The sequence below is a fragment of the Rhinopithecus roxellana genome, chromosome 20 (genome assembly GCF_007565055.1).
Source record: "Rhinopithecus roxellana isolate Shanxi Qingling chromosome 20, ASM756505v1, whole genome shotgun sequence".
Taxonomy (NCBI): domain Eukaryota; kingdom Metazoa; phylum Chordata; class Mammalia; order Primates; family Cercopithecidae; genus Rhinopithecus; species Rhinopithecus roxellana.
The window spans coordinates 9,759,889-9,783,339 of record NC_044568.1 but is presented as its reverse complement, the minus strand read 5'-3'; the positions used below and the strand labels follow the sequence as shown (position 1 = coordinate 9,783,339).

Below are 23,451 nucleotides of genomic sequence, written 5' to 3'. Positions count from 1 at the left end.
TGTAAGAATCCTTTACAATTATCTGTGGGGATCCATCCTATTTTACAGGAGAAAATAGACGGTTATCGAGGCTTTGTGAGTGCCAAGCTCGCACGCGGCTTTCTGACTCCGTGGCTACATTGTCGGGCTGGGATTTCGCGATTTCGAGGGGGGATGCTCGGCCTCCTCCCTCTAGCGTGGTTGGGACCTAAGCCAGGGCCGAGTTCCGCGAGGGAGAGCCCCAGGGTTCTGCCACCGCACCGTTGACCACTACAATGCACGTGGGTACAGCCAACGGTCCAGTCTCGGAATCCGCTGGAGCCTGAATCCGTCTGCTTGCTTGTTCTTCTTTGAACCCAAGTCCTACCGCCCACCAGGATCCTAACGACGCCGGCCTCGGGAACTCCCACGCAGCCGCGGTTCAAACGTCCCCGTCCTGAGCGGTCCAATCACCGCGCACCTTGTTTATACGTTCGAACGGAAGCGTCCTATCAGCGAGCGCGATCCTAGAGACCGGCCAGGACCCACGTCGCCTGTTCAGGTGGGCAGTGCCAGTACGCAGAAGGGCTAGCCGCATGGGCAGCCTGTGCCTTATTTAGTAAGGTTAGCTTGAGTAAGGGAGCGAAGGACGTTACACTGCTTTTGGAAACAAGTGGTGAGGCTGGCGTCGCCATGTTTTCTAAGGGACTTTCTCAGGATCAGATCCAAAAATGAGTGATCCTCTAGGGCCTTTTTTTTTTTTTTTGAGACGGAGTCTCGCTCTGTCACCCAGGCTGGAGTACAGTGGCGAGATCTCGGCTCACTGCAACCTCCGCCTCCCGAGTTCAAGCAATTCTCCTGCCTCAGCTTCCAGAGTCCACCATGCCAGGCTAATTTTTGTATTTTTAGCAGAGACGGGATTTCACCATGTTGGCCAGGCTGGTATTGAACCCTGACTTCAAGTGATCCGCCAGCCCCAGCCTCCCAAAGGGGCTTTTAAATGTAAGGGCCGCTCAGGGGCTCCGAGTGGGCATGAAAGGTTGGGAGAGGCCCTAACCATTGCCTTTTTTGTTATTGTTAAGGCTGACTCCTTTTTTTTTTTTTTTTTTTTTTTTTTGAGGCTGTCGCCCAGGCTAGAGTGCAGCGGCGTGATCTTGTCTCACTGCAGCCTCGACTTCCCTGGCTCAGGTGATCCTTCCACTTCAGCCTCCTGAGTTGCTGGGACCACAGGCGCCACCGCGCCCGCCTAATTTCTTCTTCTTTACATAATATATTTATATATATAATATATAATGTATTTTATTTCTCTCTCTCTCTCTCTCTCTCTCTCTCTCTCTCTCTCTCTATATATATATATATATATATATATATATATATTTTTTTTTTTTTTTTTTTCTGTAGCGACGGGGTTTCGAACTCCGGGACTCAAGGGAGCCTCCCACCTCAGCCTCTGTGTGAGATTACAAGCGTGAACCATGACTTCTGGCCCAGAATAAAAAAACCCAAAGACGCCGGCGCAGTAGCTCATGCCTGTAATCCCAGCGCTTTGGGAGGCGGAGGCAGGTGGATCACCTGAAGTCAGAAGTTGGAGACCAGCCTGGCCAACATGGCGAAATCCCGTCTCTACTAAAAATAACAAAAATTAGCTAGGTGTGGTGGCGGGCTCCTGTAATACCAGCGATTTGGGAGGCTGAGTCAGGAGAATCGCTTGAACCCAGGAGGCAGAGGTTGCAGTGAGCGGAGATAGCACCATTGCACTACAGCTGGAGCAACAAGCGTGAAACTCCGTCTCAAAGAAAAAAAAAAAAAAAAAACATTGCCGGGCGCGGTGGCTCATGCCTGTAATCCCAGCACTTTGGAAGGCAAAGGCGGGTGGATCACTTGAGGTCAGGAGTTTGAAACCAGCCTGGCCAACATGGAGAAACCTTGTTTCTACTGAAAATACAAAAAATTAGCCCAGCATGGCAGTGGATGCCTGTAATCCCAGCTACTTTGGAGGCTGAGACAGGAGAATCCCTCGAACCTGGGAGGTGGAGGTTGCAGTGAGCTGAGATCGTGCCATTGCACTCCAGCCTGGGTGACAGAGCAAGACTCCGTCTCAAAAAAAAAAAAAAAAAAAAAAAAAAAAAAAAACAGACCCAAACATCTAAAAAATAAATAACCAAACAAGGCTGGGCATGGTGGCTCACACCTGTAATCCCAGCCCTTTGGGAGGCTCAGGCGGGCAGATCACTTGAGACCAGGAGTTGGAGACCAGCCTGGCCGACATGGTGAAACCCTGTTTCTACTAAAAATACAAAAATTAGCCAGGCGTGATGGTGGGAGCCTGTAATCCCAGCTATTTGGAAGACTGAGGCAGAAGAATTGCTTGAACCTGGGAGGTGGAAGTTGCATTAAACCGAGATCGCGCCACTGCACTCCAGCCTAGGCGACAGAGCGAGACTCCATCTCTTTTTTTCTTTTTCTTTTTTTTTTTTTTTTTTTTTGAGAAGGAGTCTCACTCTGTCACCCAGGCTGGAGTGCAGTGGCCAGATCTCAGCTCACTGCAAACTCCGCCTCCCGGGTTTACGCCATTCTCCTGCCTCAGCCTCCCGAGTAGCTGGGACTACAGGCGCCCGCCACCTCGCCCGGCTAGTTTTTTGTATTTTTTTAGTAGAGACGGGGTTTCACCGTGTTAGCCAGGATGGTCTCGATCTCCTGACCTCGTGATCCGCCCGCCTCGGCCTCCCAAAGTGCTGGGATTACAGGCTTGAGCCACCGCGCCCGGCCTTTTTTTCTTTTTTTTTTTTGAGACGGAGTCTCGCTCTGGCACCCGGGCCGGAGTGCAGTGGCCAGATCTCAGCTCACTGCAAGCTCCGCCTCCCGGGTTTACGCCATTCTCCTGCCTCAGCCTCCCGAGTAGCTGGGACTACAGGCGCCGGCCACCTCGCCTGGCTAGTTTTTTGTACTTTTTTAGTGGAGACGGGGTTTCACCGTGTTAGCCAGGATGGTCTCGATCTCCTGACCTAGTGATCCGCCCGTCTCGGCCTCCCAAAGTGCTGGGATTACAGGCTTAAGCCACCGCGCCCGGCCGAGACTCCATCTCAAAACACAAAACAAAAATGAAAAAAAAAAAAAAAAATTAGCTGGGCGTGGTGGTGCGCGCCCGTGGTCTTAGCTCCCCAGGAGGCTGAAGTGGGATGATCTCTTGAGCCCAGGAGTTTGAGGCTGTAGTGAGCTGTGATTGCACCACTGCACCCCAGCCTGAGTGACACAATGAGACCCCATCTCCACACAAAACAAAAGCAAAAGAGGAATACAAAAATAGTTATATATTTTTAGTGTTTGTATTTAAGAAACTGATGCTTTTAACACAGTAATACAATATAATTATTCTACTCACAATGTAAGAGAAAAATAACACATAAGGCAAGGTAATGAGGCCTAGTTCCTAATGAAGGTTTTCTTTCAATTCAGTGTCTCTGGGTTCAGAATACTTGCTTGAGGCTAAAATAAAGGTTTACATTTTAGAGTTTTGGCTGGGTGTGTTGACTCGGGCTTGTAATCCTTTCACCTTTGGGAAGCCAAGATAGGAGAATGGCAGGAGCCCAGGAATTTGAGGTTACAGAGAGCTATGATCATGCCATTGCACTTCAGCCTGGGCAACAGAGTGAAACCCTGGCTCTTAAGAAGGAAAAAAAGGCCGGGCGCGGTGGCTCAAGCCTGTAATCCCAGCACTTTGGGAGGCCGAGACGGGCGGATCACGAGGTCTGGAGATCGAGACCATCCTGGCTAACATGGTGAAACCCCGTCTCTACTAAAAAATACAAAAAAACTAGCCAGGCGAGGTGGCGGGCGCCTGTAATCCCAGCTACTCCGGAGCCTGAGGCAGGAGAATAGCGTGAACCCGGGAGGCGGAGCTTGCAGTGAGCTGAGATCCGGCCACTGCACTCAAGCCTGGGTGACAGAGCAAGACTCCGTCTCAAAAAAAAAAAAAAAAAAAAGGAAGAAAAAAAAAAAAGTTCTGACAACACCTGTCAGAGTTGTTCCCCTTCTCCACCAGGGACTTCCACTGGGTCTCCTTACACCTGCTCTGCCTAATTTCTTCTCCCTCAGGATCTAAGAAGTCCAAACCACTTTTTAAATTAAAAAAAAAAAATTTTTGAGACAGAGTCTTGCTCAGTCACCCAGGCTGGAGTGCAATGGGACAATCTTGGCTCACTGCAACCTCTGCATCCCAGGTTTAAGCGATTCTCCTGCCTCAGCCTCCTGAGTAGCTGAGACTACAGGCTCCCTCCACCACACCCGGCTAATTTTTGTATTTTTAGCAGAGACGGGGTTTCACCATATTGGCCAGGCTGGTCTCGAATTACTGACCTTGGTATCTGCCTGCCTCAGCTTCTCAAAGTGCTGGGATTACAGGTGTGAGCTACCACACCTGGCCAACCACCTTGTCTCTTAGGTGGGACAAAAAAAGCTGAGATCTGTGGTATCCGAAGTTGGGGATCTCAAGGAGAAGGAAGGTTCCAAAAGATCTTGTTGAGACAAGAGAACCCTTGGTCAGACTTCTCAGGGCCCATCACTTGCAAAGATCTCCCACTAGAGAAACTGGGGCAATTTCAGTACCTTTGCTAGGCATTTCCTTTCTCTTCGATTCCAGGTGCACCAGGATGCTTCCAGGCTTGAAGAATATAACAATGGGTTTCTATTTCCTTCTTCTTCTTCTTCTTCTTCTTCTTCTTCTTCCTCCTCCTCCTCCTCCTCCTCCTCCTCCTCTTCTTCTTCTTCTTCTTCTTCTTCTTCTTCTTCTTCTTCTTCTTCTTCTTCTTTTTTTGGCTTATTTATTTGTATATCAATGGATTTCTAAAAGTAACACAACTGGCCAGGCACGGTGGCTCATGCCTGTAATCTCAGCACTTTGGGAGGCTGAGATGGGCAGATCACCTGAGGTTTGGAGTTCGAGACCAGCCTGACCAACATGGTGAAACCTCATCTCTACTAAAAATACAAAAATTAGTTGGGCGTGTTGGCATGCACCTGCAGTCCCAGCTACTCAGGAGGCTGAGACAGGAGAATTGCTTGAACCTGGGAGGCGGAGGTTGCAGTGGGCCAAGATCCTGCCACTGCACTCCAGCCTGGGTGACAGAGTGAGATTCTGTCTCTAAATAAATAAGTAAATAAATAAATGTAGCACGACTAAATATTTTCTCCACTCACCCCTTTCCCTGTGAATGATACAGAGAGAGAGAAGGCTGCAATGTACAGGTAGGGAGGAAAGCTACATTTTTTTTTTTTTTTTTTTGAGGCGGAGTCTCGCTCTGTCGCCCAGGCTGGAATGCAGTGGCGGGAGGGATATCAGCTCACTGCAAGCTCCGCCTCCCGAGTTTACGCCATTCTCCTGCCTCAGCCTCCTGAATAGCTGGGACTACAGGCGCCGGCCACCTCGCCCAGCTAGTTTTTTGTATTTTTTAGTAGAGACGGGGTTTCACCGGGTTAGCCAGGATGGTCTCGATTTCCTGACCTCGTGATCCGCCTGTCTCGGCCTCCCAAAGTGCTGGGATTACAGGTTTGAGCCACCGTGCCAGGCCAGCTACATTTTGTTTAGCATATAACTGAACTCAGGTCTTGTACCACATTCCTTTTTTTTTTTTTTTTTTTTTTTTTTTTTGAGACGGGGTCTTGCTCTGTCGCCCAGGCTGGAGTGCAGTGGTGCGATCTCGGCTCACTGCAAGCTCCGGCTCCCGGGTTCAGGCCATTCTGCCTCAGTCTCCCAAGCAGCTGGGACTACAGGTGCCCGCCACCATGCCCGGCTAATTTTTTTGTATTTTTAGTAGAGACGGGGTTTCACCGTGTTAGCCAGGATGGTCTCGATTTCTGACCGCGTGGTCCGCCCACCTCGGCCTCCCAAAGTGCTGGGATTACAGGCGTGAGCCACAGTGCACGGCCATGTACCACATTCTTTTTAAAGATGGTCCCTTTAATTATCACACTTAATCTTCGTCACAACTCTTAGAGGGAGAAATTATTATCCTTGGAACTTAAAGCAGAAAAGCTAAGTCTCTTGCCAGTGAGGAGCAGAGGTTAAGTTTGCTTTGTAAATGGGAATTCTCAAGGAAACATAAGCTCTTCGGAAAGGGGCCCAAAGATGACTTAAGTGAAGCTTTAGGTACATTGCTTTTGGTTGGAGTGGGAGAGTTGTGAAGGTCAGTCCACGCCTGGAATCCCTCCAAGGTGAAGATCAGTGTTTCCTGGGCCAGTCATTAAAAAAGATTAGAATGGGCCAGGCATGGTGGCTCATGCCTGTAATCCCAGGGATTGGGAGGCTGAGGCAGGAGGATCACTTGAGCTCCGAAGTTCGAGACCAGCCTGGACAACATGATGAAACCAGGTCCCTACAAAAAATGCAAAAATTAGCTTGGTGTGGTGGTGCATGCCTATAGTCCCAGCTTCTTGTAGGCTGAGGTGGGAGGATCACTTGAGCCTAAGAAGTCAAGGCTGCAGTGAACTGTGATTGTACCACTACACTGCAGCCTGGGCAATGGAGTGAGACCCTGTGTCTGTCTCTGCCTCTCTCTCTCACACACACACATGCACACACACACACACACACACACACACACACAGTAGCACAAGAGTTGGGATCTCAGTTCTTTTATCCAGATTGAGGGTGATATCTTCCAGAAGTCTAAATGAATCAGCCTGAGAGAGTGATGGAAACGGGAGATACCCTAGTAGCCAAAGGATGGAACACTGAAGCCGACTGTACTTCTGTTGACGGCTGTTGTGATATCTCGGTTCTTGGTTTAAAAGAATTTAAACAAGAGACACAACAAAAAAAGTGTAGCATAGAGTAATTTATTGCAAAAGAAAAAATATTTCATAAATTAGATGCCACAGCCTGGGCAACCCGTTTTTACTAAGAATAGAAAAATTAGCTGTGTGTGGTGGTGCACACCTGTAGTCCCAGCTATTCAGGAGGCTGAGGTAGGAGGATTGCTTGAGCCCGGAATGCAGAGGTTGTAGTGAGGCAAAATCGCATCTCTGCACTCCAGCCTGGGTGACAGAGTGAGACTCTGCTTAAAGAAAAAAAAGTTAGATGTAGAATAGACAGGACACCCTAAGAGTGTGAGGATTCAGGGAGGGCTGCCGGTAAGGATTAGACAGCAAAGACTGACACTAGGGAGAGTCCCTTCATGGGAGTCTCACATGATTATTCATAAGGGGATGGGAAGAAGTGTCACTAGTAAGCTTGTTCTAGGTGGTCCTCTGGGTGCACATGCGCAGTAGCTGTATATGCTTGTTCATACCTCCTCATTCAGCCTCTTAAATCTCCACCCAGGGGTGTGTTTTTACTACTATAATATGAGGAAAGGATCAGTTTGAGGACTGGTAAAATGAAAATGTGCATGCTCTCTAGAAGGGACAGTCCCTACTGAAAATAGCTTTGCTTGAATGAGCTCAATTACAATGTGAATGCTGAGGCTTATTGTGCTGGTCACCACAGTCGCTGCATCCTGAGAACATGGTCATCAACCTTCAGGGCTTCTCCAGGAATGTATACTGTGGTGTGTCTCACTGCTTAGAGATAGCAGAACATACTAGGAAGCATCCTTCTTGTTGGCCAAGCTCTATCTCCCTCAGATAACCCTTTGGAAATAACTGCCTACCATAGACCCTATACTTTACACAGGTAATGCATTTAAATCTCATATGACATTTCTGTGAAATAGGTAGCAAGAGCCCAGCGTCACAGATGAAGAACCCCCCCCCCACTTGCTTACTTCCAACAACTGCCGCCAGGTGGAGCCAGGGTTCAAAGGAGGGTCCCCTGATTCCAAGGCCTGATGTCGTCCCTCTGAACTGTGAATGAACTTATTGCATTTCCTGTGACTCAGCGTGTAAAGGGGGTGAATTATGGAATGAGGGTCCGTTGTACGCCTTTAGGAGTAAAGAGACAATCTGTTCCTTTGGGTGGAGGAGAAGCACAGGGGAAAGAGGAAAGCAAAGACAATCGTTTTCTTTTTTCTTTCTTTTTATTGAGACGGAGTTTCCCTCTGTCCTCCAGGTTGGAGTGCAGTGGCCCGATTTCAGCTCACTGCAACCTCCACCACTCAGGTTCAAGCGATTCTCCTGCCTCAGTCTCCCGAGTGGCTGGGACTACAGGTACGCACCACCACGCCCAGCTAATTTTTTGTTTTGTTTTGTTTTGTTTTGTTTTTGAGACGGAGTCTCCCTCTGTCTCCCAGGCTGGAGTGCAGTGGCGCCATCTCGGCTCACTGCCACCTCCGCCTCCTGGGTTCACGCCATTCTCCTGCCTCAGCCTTCCGAGTAGCTGGGACTACAGGCGCCCGCCACCACACCCGGCTAATTTTTTTTGTATTTTTAATAGAGACGGGGTTTCACCGTGTTAGCCAGGATGGTCGCGATCTCCTGACCTCGTGATCCACTCTTCTCGGCCTCCCAAAGTGCTGGGATTACAGGCGTGAGCCACGGCGCCCGGCCTAATTTTTGTATTTTTAATAGAGACGGGGTTTCACCATGAGACCAGCCAGGCTGGTCTCAAACTGCTGACCTCAAGTGGTCCACCCGCCTCGGCCTCCCAAAGTGCTCAGATTACAGGCGTGAGCCACCACACCTGGTGATGCACCCTTGGGTTCCTTCTACCTTTTAGCTCTTTTAAACAATGCTGCTATGAACATGGGTGTACAAATCTCTTTGAGACTCTACTTTCTTTGTTGTTGTTGTTGTTGTTGTTTTGAGACAGAGTCTCACTCTGTGGCCCAGGCTGGAGTGCAGTGGGGTGATCTCGGCTCACTGCAACCTCTGCCTCCTGGGTTCAAGCGATTCTCCTGCCTCAGCCTCCTGAGTAGCTGGGATTACAGGCACACACCACCATGCCAGGCTAATTTTTGTATTTTTAGTAGAGACGGGGTTTCACCATGTTGGTCAGGCTGGTCTCGAACTCGTGACCTCACGATCCTCCTGCCTCAGCCTCCCAAAGTGTTGGGATTACAGGCATGAGCCACCGCGCCCGGCTGAGACTCTACTTTCTTTTGCCTAGTACCTGGAATTGCCAGATCATATCGTAATTCTATGTTTCTGCTTTTACTTTTTTGAGAAACTACCATATTGTTTTCCATAATAGCTGCACCATTTTTGCATTGCCATCAACAGTGCACAAGAGTTTCAATTTCTCCACATTATCATCAGCACTTATTTTCTGAGTGTTAATGTTTCTTTTCTTTTTTTTTTTATTTCAAGGCGGAGTCTTGCTCTGTCACCCAGGCTGGAGTGCAGTGGCATGATCTCTACTCACTGCAACTTCTGCTTCCTGGGTTCAAGCAATTCTCCTGCCTCAGCCTCCTGAGTAGCTGGGATTACAGGTGCCCGCCACCACGCCCGGCTAATTTTTGTATTTTCAGTAGAGACAGGGTTTTACCATGTTGGCCAGGCCAGTGTCGAACTCCTGACCTCGTGATCCACCTGCCTCGGCCTCCCAAAGTGTTGCGATTACAGGCATGAGCCATGGCACCTGGCCTGATGTTTCTAATAGTTGCCATTATAATGAGGATGAGGAAAGTATATATTTTTGAATATTGATGACAGCCTCACCTTAATCATCCCTGCGGAAAACAATCACTTTATTTATTTGTTTGCTTGTTTTATTTGAGAGACAGGGTCTCCCTTAGTTGCCCAGGCTGGAGTGCAGTGGCACAATCATAGCCCATTGTATCATTGAACCTCTGGGCTCAAGTGATCCCTCTCAGCCTCCTGAGTAACTGGGAATACAGGCGCACGCCACCATGCTCTACTGCTTTATTTTATTTTATTTTTTTGAGATGGAGTCTTGCTCTGTCACCCAGGCTGGAGTGCAGTGCAGCAATCTCTGCTCACTGCAACATCTGCCTCCCGGGTTCAAGTGATTCTCTCCTGCCTCAGCCTCCTGAGTAGCTGGGATTACAGGCACATGCCACCATGCCTGGCTAATTTTTATATTTTTAGCAGAAACGGGGGTTTCACCATGTTGGTCAGGCTGGTCTCAAACTCCTGACCTCATGATCGCCCACCTTGGCCTCCCAAAGTGTTGGGATTACAGGCGTGAGCCACCACGCCCGGCCTATCATATTCCCTTCTATACAGGCATAAGCAATCTGACAAATGATATCTCTGTTTGTTGCACACACTATCATCCTGTAATTGGTTGTGTTGTATTTATTTATTTTTTATTTTTTATTTTTTTAGTGGCTGGGTGACCCCAGGCAATTTCATTAATTTATCCCTGAACCTCACTTGCCTCATCTATAAGATGGGGCTAATAATAGCACCCATTTCATAATTATGAAGATTAAATACATTATGGAAAACACTAGTATTTGCCTAGCACCTGCTAAACACTCAACAAAGGTTAACTGCACATACCGATGTCTCAAACAGGGACGGAATGTTTAACACAGAAAAACAGGAGGTTTTAGCCACTCACTCATTCTCCTGGCTCCCGAAATATGAGCTGCCCCACCCCAGTTCATCCAAGCCCATCAAGATAGTTGTCCTTGTCCTTAATCTCCACAGGTGTTCAATGTGAGCCAACTGTCAGATGGCTTTCATTTGCACAACTGAATAAACCATTTATGCCTAGTGTTCCATTACTGGAACGCTAAGCTTATGGGAGTTATTTATATCCTGCTGCTGGAGGTCATCACCAAGATCTGATTTTTCACAAAAAGAAATTTATAATCTCCAGCATAAATGTAATAAAGTAATTGTGGCAGTTTTGAGGGAACAAAACTCTCGAGTTTAATCTTCCAGCTTGACTGACTTGGAAGCGTTCCTGTCAATGTAAAAGATCTTGTTGGGGGCAGTGGAGAAGCCAAGGCCGGCTCCGCGGCTGTACTTCCAGCTCATGGCCCAGTCGTAGTCCCGCTGCAGATTCTGCTGCAGGCTGTTAGCCGCCTTCTTGCTGAGGGCCATGTTGGGCCTTGCAGTTGTGCTGGGGGCGCGGTTGAACGGAGGGGACAGGTTTTTGAAGCCACCTATAAGTCTGAGAAATTTCAGTTTCTGGTCTTCATTCTCAAAACCAGCAGTATCCCACTGGCCAAACTGGGTTCCCGTCCACTTCCTGGTTTCAGAAGCTTCCGTTTTGCCTGACTCACGATCAATCTCTTCTTGCAAGGCCTTTCGCCTCACCTGGTCTATGTGCGCCTCGTCCATGTTGCCTTTCTTTTTTTTTTTTTTTTTTTTTTTTTTTTTTTTTGAGACGGAGTCTTGCTCTGTCGCCCGGGCTGGAGTGCAGTGGCCGGATCTCAGCTCACTGCAAGCTCCGCCTCCCGGGTTCACGCCATTCTCCTGCCTCAGCCTCCCGAGTAGCTGGGACTACAGGCGCCCGCCAGGTCGCCCGGCTAGTTTTTTGTATTTTTAGTAGAGACGGGGTTTCACCATGTTAGCCAGGATGGTCTTGATCTCCTGACCTCGTGATCCACCCGTCTCGGCCTCCCAAAGTGCTGGGATTACAGGCTTGAGCCACCGTGCCCGGCCATGTTGCCTTTCTTTTCCAACACCACCTCTAAGTCCGTGTCTGTTTCCTCCTTCCAAGGTTCTCCTGCTACCCCACTCTCTTTCCTCTTCTTCTTCTTCCTTTTGAGTGCTGGCTCCTCGATGACTGGCTTCTCTACCTTCTTCTTGGACTTCATCTTTTTCTTTGCGGAGGCCTTAGGGTCATCACTTATGGGGATGTATTCTGGAGCCTCAACTTTGACTGGCTTCTTTTTACTTCCTTTCCTAGGGCTGCTCTCCATGGACCAGGAGGGCTTGGAGTGGCCTGGGAGGGTGTCTTCCTCCTGGTGGATTTTTTTTTCTTCTTCACCTTCCCGTTGTGTTCTCTGGGGCTCTTCCGCTTCCGTTTCTGCCCCAAGGCTGCCTGTCCCTCATCCTTCTTTCCCACTGAGCAAGTGTCCGCAACATCCCTGGCCTCCCTGGCCTCGCAGAACCAAGGGCCCTGGACTGAGAGGGCTGTGGGATCCCAGGCCCCCTTTTTCTCCTTCTTGTGTTTTTGGAGCTTCTTGCCAACTCTGGTTTCCTCCTCACTCTGTCTAGGGTCTGGGGAGGTTTTCACCCCAGAGGCATGGGACACGGCCAGAGGTGACTTCTTCTTTTTCTTCTCCCCACTGAGGAACTCCAAGTGGCCAAGCACCTGCTTCCTGGGGCTGGGTGACTTCTCTGTCTGTCTGGCATGCAGCATTGTCTCAGGTTCTACGTGCCCCTCGCAAAGGGTTCTGAGACCCGTCTTTTTCTTCTTTTTCTTCACTAGAGGCATCTCAGATGCCTGCCCATGGACCACACTCTTAGAGGGGGATGTGGCTCTTATAGAAGAAACGTCGGCAAAGTAATCATCATTGTTTACAACGGAGTATCGAGTCTCTGGTTCTTTGACCACTTTCTTCTTCTTTTTCTTCTCTGGGAGCCCAGGGTCTACTTTGTGTGTCTTGGTGATCATACCGGTGGGTGAAATTTCCCCGCCTCCACGTGAGAGCCCACTCTGCCGCGGCCTGTTGTATTTATTTTTGTCCTTTATCACCAAGCATTTCTGAGCATAGTAATGTGGTTTTACCCACTTGTTGTCTTCTAAATTTCACTTGGTATCTTTCAAAGTAGGCCTTATTCTTTTTTTTCCTTCTTTCTTTCTTTTCTTTTCTTTCTTTTTTTTTTTTTACGAGACACCCAAGCTGGAGTGGGCATGGAAGTGCAATGGCGCCATCTCGGCTCCCTGCAACCTTTGTGTTCCAGGCTCATGCGATTCTCCTGCCTCAGCCTTCTGAGTAGCTGGAATTACAGACCTGTGCCACCACACCTGGCTAATTTTTATATTTTTAGTAGACATGAGATTTCACCATGTTGGCAAGGCTGGTCTTGAACCCCTGGCCTCAAGCAATCCACTGCCTCAGCCTCCCAAAGTGCTGGGATTAAGGTGTGAGCCACTGCGCCCAGCCTGAATTTTGGCTTTGAATACCTGAAGCTTAGAAGATCTGTGTGCTCCTCCTGGCTGGCCTCAGAGGGGCCAGAGTTCACCGAGCCAGGTTTGTGGGCCTGCCCTTGTTTCTCATGGCATAGCTTGACATTAGAAGCTTTCCAGAACTTTCTGTATGTAAATAATTTGGTGACTTGGCACTTAGGGTGGAAACAGGTGCTTCTGCTGTTCTGTTGAGATGTCAGTTTTTTGAGAAATTTGTTTCCATGAAAATGCCCACATGTAAGTTTTCGTTTGTTTGTTTGTTTTTTGAGACTGGAGTTTCACTCTGTCGCCTTGGCTGGAGTGCAGTGGTGCAATCTCGGCTCACTGCAACCTCTGCTTCCTGGGTTCAAGAGATTCTTCTGCCTCAGCGTCCTGAGTAGCTGGGACTACAGGCGCACACCACCATTCCTGGCTAATTTTTTTGTATTTTTAGTAGAGGCAGGGTTTCACCATGTTGGTCAGGCTGGTCTTAACTCCTGACCTTGTGATCTGCCCGCCTCGGCCTCCCAAAGTGCTGGGATTACAGGCATAAGCCACTGCGTCCGGCCTTTTTTTGGGGGGGGAGGGGGGATGGAGATTCACTCCTGTTGCACAGGCTGGAGTACAGTGGTGCTATCTCAGCTCACTGCAACCTCCACCTCCTGAGTTCAAGCAACTCTCCTTCCTCAGCCTCCTGAGTAGTTGGGATTACAGGCGTGAGCCACCAAGCCCTGCTAATTTTTTTGTATTTTTAGTAGAGATGGCGTTTCACCATGTTGGCCAGGATGGTCTCCAATTCCAGGGCTCCAGTAAGTTGAACTGCCATGTCCAGACCACCTTATAATTCTTAGTTCCAATTCTCTTGTCTCTGCAAAACAAGAATAAGAAAGAACAGAAGGAAGAAATGATGGTCAAAAGCAAAACAAGAAAAAAGAAGAGAATTTAAAAATTAAAAAATGCAAAGGAAAAAATAGAAATAGCAACCAAACAAATAATAAAGAAATGGGGGTCAAGAAACCGAATGTGGCCTGTGCGAGGAAGTGGCCAGCATGTCACGGGTGGCAGGACCCCTGGAGAAGCCAAGGGCCCTATCTGCAGGGCCCGTGGCCAGACATGGCCTGGGGGCTCCTCAGCCATGGGGTGACAGTGCATTCAGGCTCCAGCAGCTTTGGCTCCCTCCTCTTCCTGGGCAGCCCCTCCAAATCTACTTACTGGAGCAGCTCTTTCCTGTAACTGCCCACCCCCTCAGGGTAAGGGTCTGCTCCAGCATCCGCTCATTCGTCCACACAGGTGAGACACCCTGCTGCTGCCCTCAGAGTGGCCACTGCGTTCGAACAAGTGGGGCTCTGGCCACCCACAGGCAAACACGTGAGGGAGAAGCCCTAGGCATGTCTTGATCATGGGCAGCTCTTTGCCTATACCTCACTGTTGGTCTGGTACCAGGAAATCCACTCTGATGACCGTCCCCTTGTTTGTGTGTTAGAGGTCAAAAGAATGAGGTTCATGACCAACTCAGTATACCACTGGAGTCTATATGAGCAAACAGCAAACTGTTCTCATGAATGCAGGATGTTGGCAAGCGGACAACTGCATCTGCCGCCAGAAGGAATGCTGAGGCCGGTCACGCTGCAGGTGAAATATTCCTTGTGGTTATCTATAGGAATATCTGGAGTCTGTTGTATAAAGAAAGCAATTATGTGAGCCTGTGATAAATCAAGCAGCTGACCAACCATTACCTCTTCCTCCTTGTTGATTCTACCTAATAAATACGAAGGGCTGTAGAAGCTCAGGGCCCTTATTCCCTAGAAGCAGGGAGCCCCCTGACCCCTTCCTTAAAACAGATCCTTTTGTCTTTGTCTTCATTTCTGCGTTCGTCCGCTTTCGCTCAGTCCCGAACCAAAAGCCACAAGTGGCTCCCGATCAGGGACATGAAGGAAGAAGGTCTGCTGGAGCAGAGAAAGTGAAACTGACCGGATGAACAAGAAACCCCTGGACAAATCTGCCTGCAGAGGATATAAGGTCAGTGAGGTAAAGAGATACTGGGAGTGGGACGTTTCTGAATCAGGGTAATGTGAGGCAGAATTTGTCTTTTGAGAAGCAACATTATGTGCAGTTGCTTAAAGTTTTACTTAAACAATCTGGTGCTCAGGTTAGTTCTCAAACACTAAGCTGCTGTAGGAGGTTATTACGCATAACCCATGGTTTCCACAGACAGGCACTCTCGATGCAGAAAATTGGGATGGAGTAGGGGAAGGATTAAAATGGATCTTATCAAAAAGGTCTTAAAGTTGATCCTTCTGTTTCGACTTTATTCCGTACTGTCCTCTTGCCATTGTCTCCTCCTTATTCTGCCGGACAGCAGGAGCCATGTTCTGAGTCTCAAATTTTGAAAGAGTCTTTTGTCCCACCCACAGTGCCCACTGAAATAATAAACAGGAGAGGGAGGATGAAAATTGGCCTCTACCGCTCCACCCACTGGTAGAAACACCTGTACCATCTCCTTTAGTAGCAGAAATAGAAACCCCCATACAACAAATTCTATGCTCTGCTGCCATAGCTGGAGAGCCATTAGGATCCTGTGCTTTTCCTATTTCCATAAGGCTGGATCCAAATAATCCACAGCAGTTTATTCATGAACACACGCCACTAGAGTTTAAGTTGTTGAAGGAATTAAATGCTCGTGTAGTGAATAGTGGAGTACAGAGCCCATTTACTTTAGGATTGCTACAATCTGGATTTGGCGATATGCACCTTCCACCCTTTGATGCAAAGCATTTGGTCCGCACTTGTTTGTCTGCTAGTTCATACCTGACAAGGAATTTAAATTGGCAAGAACTGTGTGCAGACCAGGCTAGACAGAATTGTGCTGCTGGACACAGGGACATTACAGAGGATATGCTGTTGGGTAATGGCCCTTATTCAGACCTGGAACATCAAATGGCACTCCTAGACACTGCTTATAAGCAGTGTGCACTGGCCACTAAATGCACCTGGGCCACAGTTCCAGAGGAAGGGGGTCCCAATACAATCTTTTTTACATGTCATGCAAGGGTTGCAGGAGCCCTATGCACATTTTCTTGCATGATTACAAGAGGCAGTGAGGTGTCAGATTCCTCATACTGCGGCTGCAGAGATGCTAACTTTAACTTTAGAGAATGCAAACACGGATTATAAATGTGCACTGGCTCCTGTGATATGTATGCAAAACTTAGGAAATTTTCTCAAAGCCTGTCAAGATGTGGGAACTGAGCTTCATCACTCTACAATGTTAGCTCAAGCAATGGCTAATTTAGTAGTGGACAAATCTGCAAAGGGCCAAGGGTCAAACTCTAAAAGGGAAAAATGTTATAATTGTGGAAAAATCAGACCTTTCAAAAAGGAATGCCGTCAGACCTCTGGGCAGAAGGGATCTTATAATGCAGTACCCCACCCCCCAACAGAAAAAATGCCAGGACTTTGCGCTCATCACAGTAAGGGAAATCACTGGGCTAATAAATGCCATTCACAATTTCATCAGAATGGCACCCCCCCATTGGGAAATAAGAAGGGGGCCTGGACCCAGGGCCCTCAAACAATGAGGGCATTCCCCGTTCAGGCCACAACCCCGCCTCAGGGGTGGGTCTTCGGAGGAACATTGATTCCCTCTCCCCAGGAACACCCGGAAGCACGGGTTTGGATCTCCCAGTCAGAGAATGGGTTACGTTAGAGGAGACAAACCCACTAAAATTCCCACTGGCATTTGGGGACCTTTGCCAACAGGATATATGGGATTAATTTTGGGTAGAAGCCGTCTCAGCTTACAGGGCATTACTATAGTCCCAGGAATTGTTGACTCTGATCATGAAGGAGAAATTCAAGTAGTGGTAATGTCACAAGATCTGTGGGTTTTTGAACCAGGAGAATATATTACTCAACTACTGCTTATTCCCTGCAAATTACATCCTTCTCCACATAAGCAGAAACGAGGGAATCAAGGATTTGGGAGTACAACTAGGTTGGAAATTTACCTATCCCAACCCACAGCTTCTAATCGACCCACCTGTACAGTGCAAATTAAAGGAAAGAAGTTCTATGGGCTTATGGATATGGGAGCCGACGTGTCAGTAATATCTAAAAACGATTGGCCCCCATCCTGGCCCCTGCAATTAACTTCTAATCCTTAGTGGGAGTAGGAACAGCTCAAAGTGTTCAGCAGAGTGCTGAGATTTTACCCTGTCTGGGACCAGATGGAGAGTCATGTACTTTTCAACCTTATGTTGCAAATATTTAGCTGTTAACCTATGGGGCTGAGATTTACTTACAGCATGGGATATGAGACTTACAAATGAAACTATTGACAATCCAGGATTTAAAATGTTAAAGAAAATGGGATATCAGAATGGAAAAGGCTTAGGAAAGTCCCTACAGGGAAACCCTGATCCTATATCAATAACTGGGCAAACAGATAGAAGAGGGCTAGGTCGTCAGGATTTCTGACAGGGGTCATTGATATTTGTCCTCCATGCACTGCTTTGCCGCTAGAGTGGCTGACTGACAAACATGTATGGGTGGGTCAGTGGCGCCTATCACATGAGAAACTAACTCAACTCCATCCGCTAGTAAAAGAGCAATTGGATGCAGGACGTATTGAAGAGTCAGTTAGCCCCAGGAATTCATCAGTATTTGTAATTCCAAAAAAGGAAAATGGCGATGGCTACATGATTTGAGAGCTATTAATGCACAGATTAAACCAATGGATGCATTACAGCAAGGTCTGCCATCCCCGGCAGTCATTCCAAGAGACTGGCCTCTTGTAGTAATGGATCTTAAAGACTTTATTATTATTATTATTATCACATTATTATTATCACTATTATTATTATTATTATACTATTACACGAGCAGGATAGGCCTTGATTTGTCCTTCTCTGCGCCTTCTGTTTTTTTTTGTTTGTTTGTTCGTTTGTTTTTTGAGACGTAGTCTCGCTCTTTCGCCCAGGCGGGACCGCAGTGGCGCTATCTCGGCTCACTGCAAGCTCCACCTCTCCGGTTCGCGCCATTCTCCTGCCTCAGCCTCGCGAGTAGCTGGGACTACACGCGCCCACCACTGCGCCCGGCTGATTTTTTGTATTTTTAGTAGAGACAGGTTTCTTATTTTTCTTCCTTTTTTTTTTTTTAGACAGAATCTTGCTCTGTCGCCCAGGCTGGAGTGCAGTGGGTCTATCTCCGCTCACTGCAAGCTCCGCCTCCCGGGTTCACACCATTCTCCTGCCTCAGCCTCCCAAGTAGCTGGGACTACAGGTGCCCGCCACCACGTCCGGCTAATTTTTTATATTTTTATTAGAAACGGGGTTTCACCATGTTAGCCAGGAGAGTCTCGATCTCCTGACCTCATGATCCGCCCGCCTTGGCCTCCCAAAGTGCTGGAATTACAGACGTGAGCCACCATGACCTGCCTCTGTGACTTCCGTTAATCACAAAGAGCCCGTCTCTCATTTTCAATGGAAAGTTTTACCCCAAGGCATGTTCAACAGTCCTATGTTATGTCAGCATTTTGCAGGACAGGCATTAAAGGAGCCTCAGAATATGTTTCCCACTGCTTACGTCATTCATTATATGGATGATATTCTTTTGGCTGCTCCTACAGATCAAAATTTTACATCAGTTATTCAGAGAAATAAAATGGGCTTTGACTACATGGAATCTCAAAATAGCTCCAGAAAAGGTGCAAACAACCTCTCCACACCAGTACCTAGGCACTGTTGTTACTGAAAGAAGTGTTTGACCTCAAAAAGTAGCTCTCTGTAAGAACAGATTACAAACTCTGAACGATTTCCAACAATTATTAGGGGATATTAACTGGTTGCGCCCAATGCTAGGTATTGCTACTTATTTTTTTTTTTTTTTTTTTTTTTTTTTTTTTTTGAGACGGAGTGTTGCTCTGTCGCCCAGGCTGGAGTGCAGTGGCCGGATCTCAGCTCACTGCAAGCTCCGCCTCCCGGGTTCACGCTATTCTCCTGCCTCAGCCTCCCGAGTAGCTGGGACTACAGGCACCCGCCACCTCGCCCTGGCTAGTTTTTTTTTTTTTTTTTTTTTTTTTTTTTGTCTTTTTTAGTAGAGACAGGGTTTCACCGTGTTAGCCAGGATGGTCTCGATCTCCTGACCTCGTGATCTGCTCGTCTCGGCCTCCCACAGTGCTGGGATTACAGGCTTGAGTCACTGCGCCCCGCCGGTATTGCTACTTATTAACTCCAGCAGGCTTATCAGACCCTCCAAGGAGGTTCTCCATTAAACTCTCCTCTGCAATTTACTAAGGAGGCAGAAGCTGAGTTACAGCTTGCAGAGCAGATGCTTCAGCAACGACATGCCTCCCGGCTACAGCCACAAAGGGCTTTGCTTCTGTTTATTCTTCTGACGCCCCATTCTCCAACAACACTTTTAGGACAATTCATAGACAAATCTGTAGTAGTATTAGAATGGCTTTTTAAAAAATCCAATCAGACAGCCGGGCGAGGTGGCTCAAGCCTGTAATCCCAGCACTTTGGGAGGCCGAGACGGGTGGATCACGAGGTCAGGAGTTCGAGACCATCCTGGCTAACACGGTGAAACCCCGTCTCTACTAAAAAATACAAAAAGCTAGCCGGGAGAGGTGGCTGGCGCCTGTAGTCCCAGCTACTCGGGAGGCTGAGGCAGGAGAATGGTGTAAACCCGGGAGGCAGAGCTTGCAGTGAGCTGAGATCCGGCCACTGCACTGCAGCCTGGGCCACAGAGCGAGACTCCGTCTCAAAAAAAAAAAAAAAATAAATAAATAAATAAATAAATAAAAAATCCAATCAGTGAAATCTTTGCAAGTTTATCTTTCTTTAATTACTCAACTTATAACAATAGGAAGGCATAGATCAAAAATACTTACGGGATATGATCCAGACAAAATTATTGTTCCCTTGGATTCCCAACAACAGGTAGCAGCATGGGAAATGTTGACTGCATGACAAATCGCTCTCGCAGATTTTGTAGAAATAATAGTTAACCATTATCTATCAGACAAAATTTTGCAATTTGAGAACGTTCACCCTTTTATCCTTCCTGTGATTACTCGTCACAAGCCTATTCCATGCGGACAGACTTATTTCACTGATGACTTTTCTAAAGGCCGAGCAGCTATTTATGGACCTAAGCATACTCAAACAATAAAGACCTCTGAAGTTTCAGCTCAACGCTCAGAACTAATGGTAGTTATTCAGGTTTTGCAGCTCACCGCTTCATCTCCTATTAACATTGCCTGTGATTCAGCCCATGTTATGAATGTAGCCAGTTTCATTGAAATTGCCACTATTAAAAGCACCCTAGAACCAGAGCTGTTTAACTTTTTTTTTTTTTTTTTTTTTTGAGACGGAGTCTCGCTCTGTCGCCCAGGCTGGAGTGCAGTGGCCGGATCTCAGCTCACTGCAAGCTCCGCCTCCCGGGTTTACGCCATTCTCCTGCCTCAGCCTCCCGAGTAGCTGGGACTACAGGCGCCCGCCTCGTCGCCCGGCTAGTTTTTTGTATTTTTTTTTTTTTTTTTTTTTTTTTTTGAGACGGAGTCTCGCTCTGTCGCCCAGGCTGGAGTGCAGTGGCCGGATCTCAGCTCACTGCAAGCTCCGCCTCCCGGGTTCACGCCATTCTCCTGCCTCAGCCTCCCGAGTAGCTGGGACTACAGGCGCCCGCCAGGTCGCCCGGCTAGTTTTTTGTATTTTTAGTAGAGACGGGGTTTCACCGTGTTAGCCAGGATGGTCTTGATCTCCTGACCTCGTGATCCGCCCGTCTCGGCCTCCCAAAGTGCTGGGATTACAGGCTTGAGCCACCGCGCCCAGCCTGTTTAACTTATTTCTAAGACTTCAACAAGCTATTCTCTCTTGTGCTGTTCCTTTTCGTATTTCTAATATCCGCTGTCACACACAACTCCCTAGACCACGATCTCTAGGTAGTGATAGAGCAGATAAACTGATCAGTTCTGTATTTCAACAAGCCCAAGCCTCTCATGCGTTACTGCATCAAAACACCTCTGCCCTTACTCGTATGTTTCATCTGCCTCGCAGCCAGCCTCCCTACTTGCCAGCATGTCCCTGGTGTTGCACCCGTGGAAGGATGTAACCCATGAGGCTTGGCTCCAAATGAAATCTGGCAGATAGACGTTACAGGTATAGCAGCCTTTGGCAAACTCAGCCATGTTCATGTGACTATAGATACAAAGTCTCATGTGTTACATGCCACATGTCAAACAGGGGAAACAGCTGGCCATGTCCAACAACATTGTTTGTCACTATTCGCCCATACGGGGGTTCCTAAACAATTAAAAACTGACAATGGATCTGCTTGTGTTAGTCATGCTTTTCAAAATGTTTACAGTTATGGGCAATCACTCATAAAACAGGAATTTCTCATAACCCTTGAGGACAAGGAATCATAGAGCAGGCCCATCAAACATTACAACGTATGTTGAAAAAACAAAGGGGGAATAGAAGACCAATTAACCACCTCAAACAAAATTACATTTAGCCTTATTTACTTTAAATTTTTTGACTCCTGGTACAGATAGTAAGACTTTGGCAGAATGACGTTGGCAAATGTTAGAGAGAAAGAGGAAAGTTTACCCAAAAGTATTATGGAAATCCCCAGAAGAAGGACAATGGAAAGGCCCAGTGGATTTACTGATGTGGGGATGAGGGTATGCTTGTGTTTTTACAGGAGATGGACAAATTGTGTGGGTGCCCTCTAGGTGTGTGCAACCATGGAATGGGAGACTGGAGGGATCCGTGGATCCCAACTATGGGTCTGGTTCCCCCATTATGAGCCATGAGCCAGTGGAATCTGAATGCGAAGATGGAACGAAGGCCGACTGGAGTCACACTGACATCAACCCCCATAACATGGGGACAGATCAAGAAAATCACACAGGAAGCTGAAAAACTGCTGGAGCGCCAGGGTCAGGCAAAAACCCCTGACTCCATGTTTATGGCCATGCTAGCTGTAATATTCTGTGAGGTTTGTTTTCCCTGTGCAGAGGTAAAAACATATTGGGCATATGTTCCTAACCCACTGGTAGTGCGACCGGTACTCTGGAGTGACACTCCTCCTGAGACACATCATGATTGAGGAGCATAGGCACCAGGACCTCTAACTCCCCCTGACACAGAGCAATTAGACTCTCAGAACAGAGGTATCAATTATACCACTCCTTTATCTGCTCCTTTATGCCTCACCCAGGATACATCACTCAACTGCAGTTGCCTTGCAATTCAATCCCAAGCATGGCTGAGTTACCTTGGAAAAATTACGTACCTATTAGGCCTTAGCTCTATTAATATTACTGGTGTAGTTACTAATCACTTTCAGCCCCATTGCCCAAATTGTACTGATTATACAGAATGGGCTCCCTTTGATAATTCTCACCCCACTCCTTGGACCCAGTAGCTTGGTCCCTTAGCTAGACAATAGTCCATGTTAATGGGAAACATTATTGACTGGGGTCTCTGTGGTCATTTAGATGGGAGAGATAAGAATCAGACCTCATGGCATAAACTTCACTGGCACTGGTGGTGAAACTTTAACATCTCTTCGCTACAACACACTGAGATTCAATCCCAATCTGCCGTGCAACTTGCTTGGCATGGAAGGGGCTTTAGCCTACCTTTGCCTCAATGGCATTATCAAGGGAAGAGAGGTCCAATTCAGGAGACAATATGGAAGGCAACACTCCCATTTATGAATGGCAGCATTTGGGTTGGGACACTATCTAATAATAATAATAGTGCTTAACGCAGTTTTAATGTTACCTTTGTAGAAAATGTTACCACTCAATTTACAATTTGTGTTTTTAATCCCTATGTCTTTCTAGCAGCAAAAAAGGACCAACTCCAGGTAAAGATGCCTAATTGACTTGTGATTCCTGTCAACTCTATCATTGCCTTAATCATAGCACAATACAAACACACAGCATATCCACCCTAATAATTCTAAGTCTCATTCCCGGATTATGGATTCCTGTAAATCTGTCCAAGCCTTGGGCCCTCGCTTTACATTTTGTAAAACTCCTTCTTACTCAGCTTACTCATCATGCTCCGAGAGCCTTAGTCATGATAATTTTTGCTATAGTCTCCTTAGTTACATTAATAACCTCTGTTGTGGTGTCCTCAGTAGCACTGCACAGCTCCATTTAAACAGCTTAATATGTAGAAAATTGGCTCAGAGCCGACCAGGCATGGATGCTTCAAAATAAAATTAACACTGAGATACAGACAGAAGTGGCAATGTTAAAGACTACTGTTCTGGCCGGGCGCGGTGGCTCAAGCCTGTAATCCCAGCACTTTGGGAGGCCGAGACGGGCGGATCATGAGGTCAGGAGATCGAGACCATCCTGGCTAACACGGTGAAACCCCGTCTCTACCAAAAAAATACAAAAAAATCTAGCCGGGCGCAGTGGCGGGCGCCTGTAGTCCCAGCTACTCGGGAGGCTGAGGCAGGAGAATGGCGGGAACCCGGGAGGCGGAGCTTGCAGTGAGCTGAGATCC

General features: G+C 47.6%; 1 pseudogene; it reads right to left on the bottom strand.

The window, feature by feature from the left end:
* Positions 1-10,725: 10,725 nt before the first annotated feature.
* LOC104661541 lies at positions 10,726-12,427 on the bottom strand (annotated as a pseudogene).
* Positions 12,428-23,451: the final 11,024 nt, after the last annotated feature.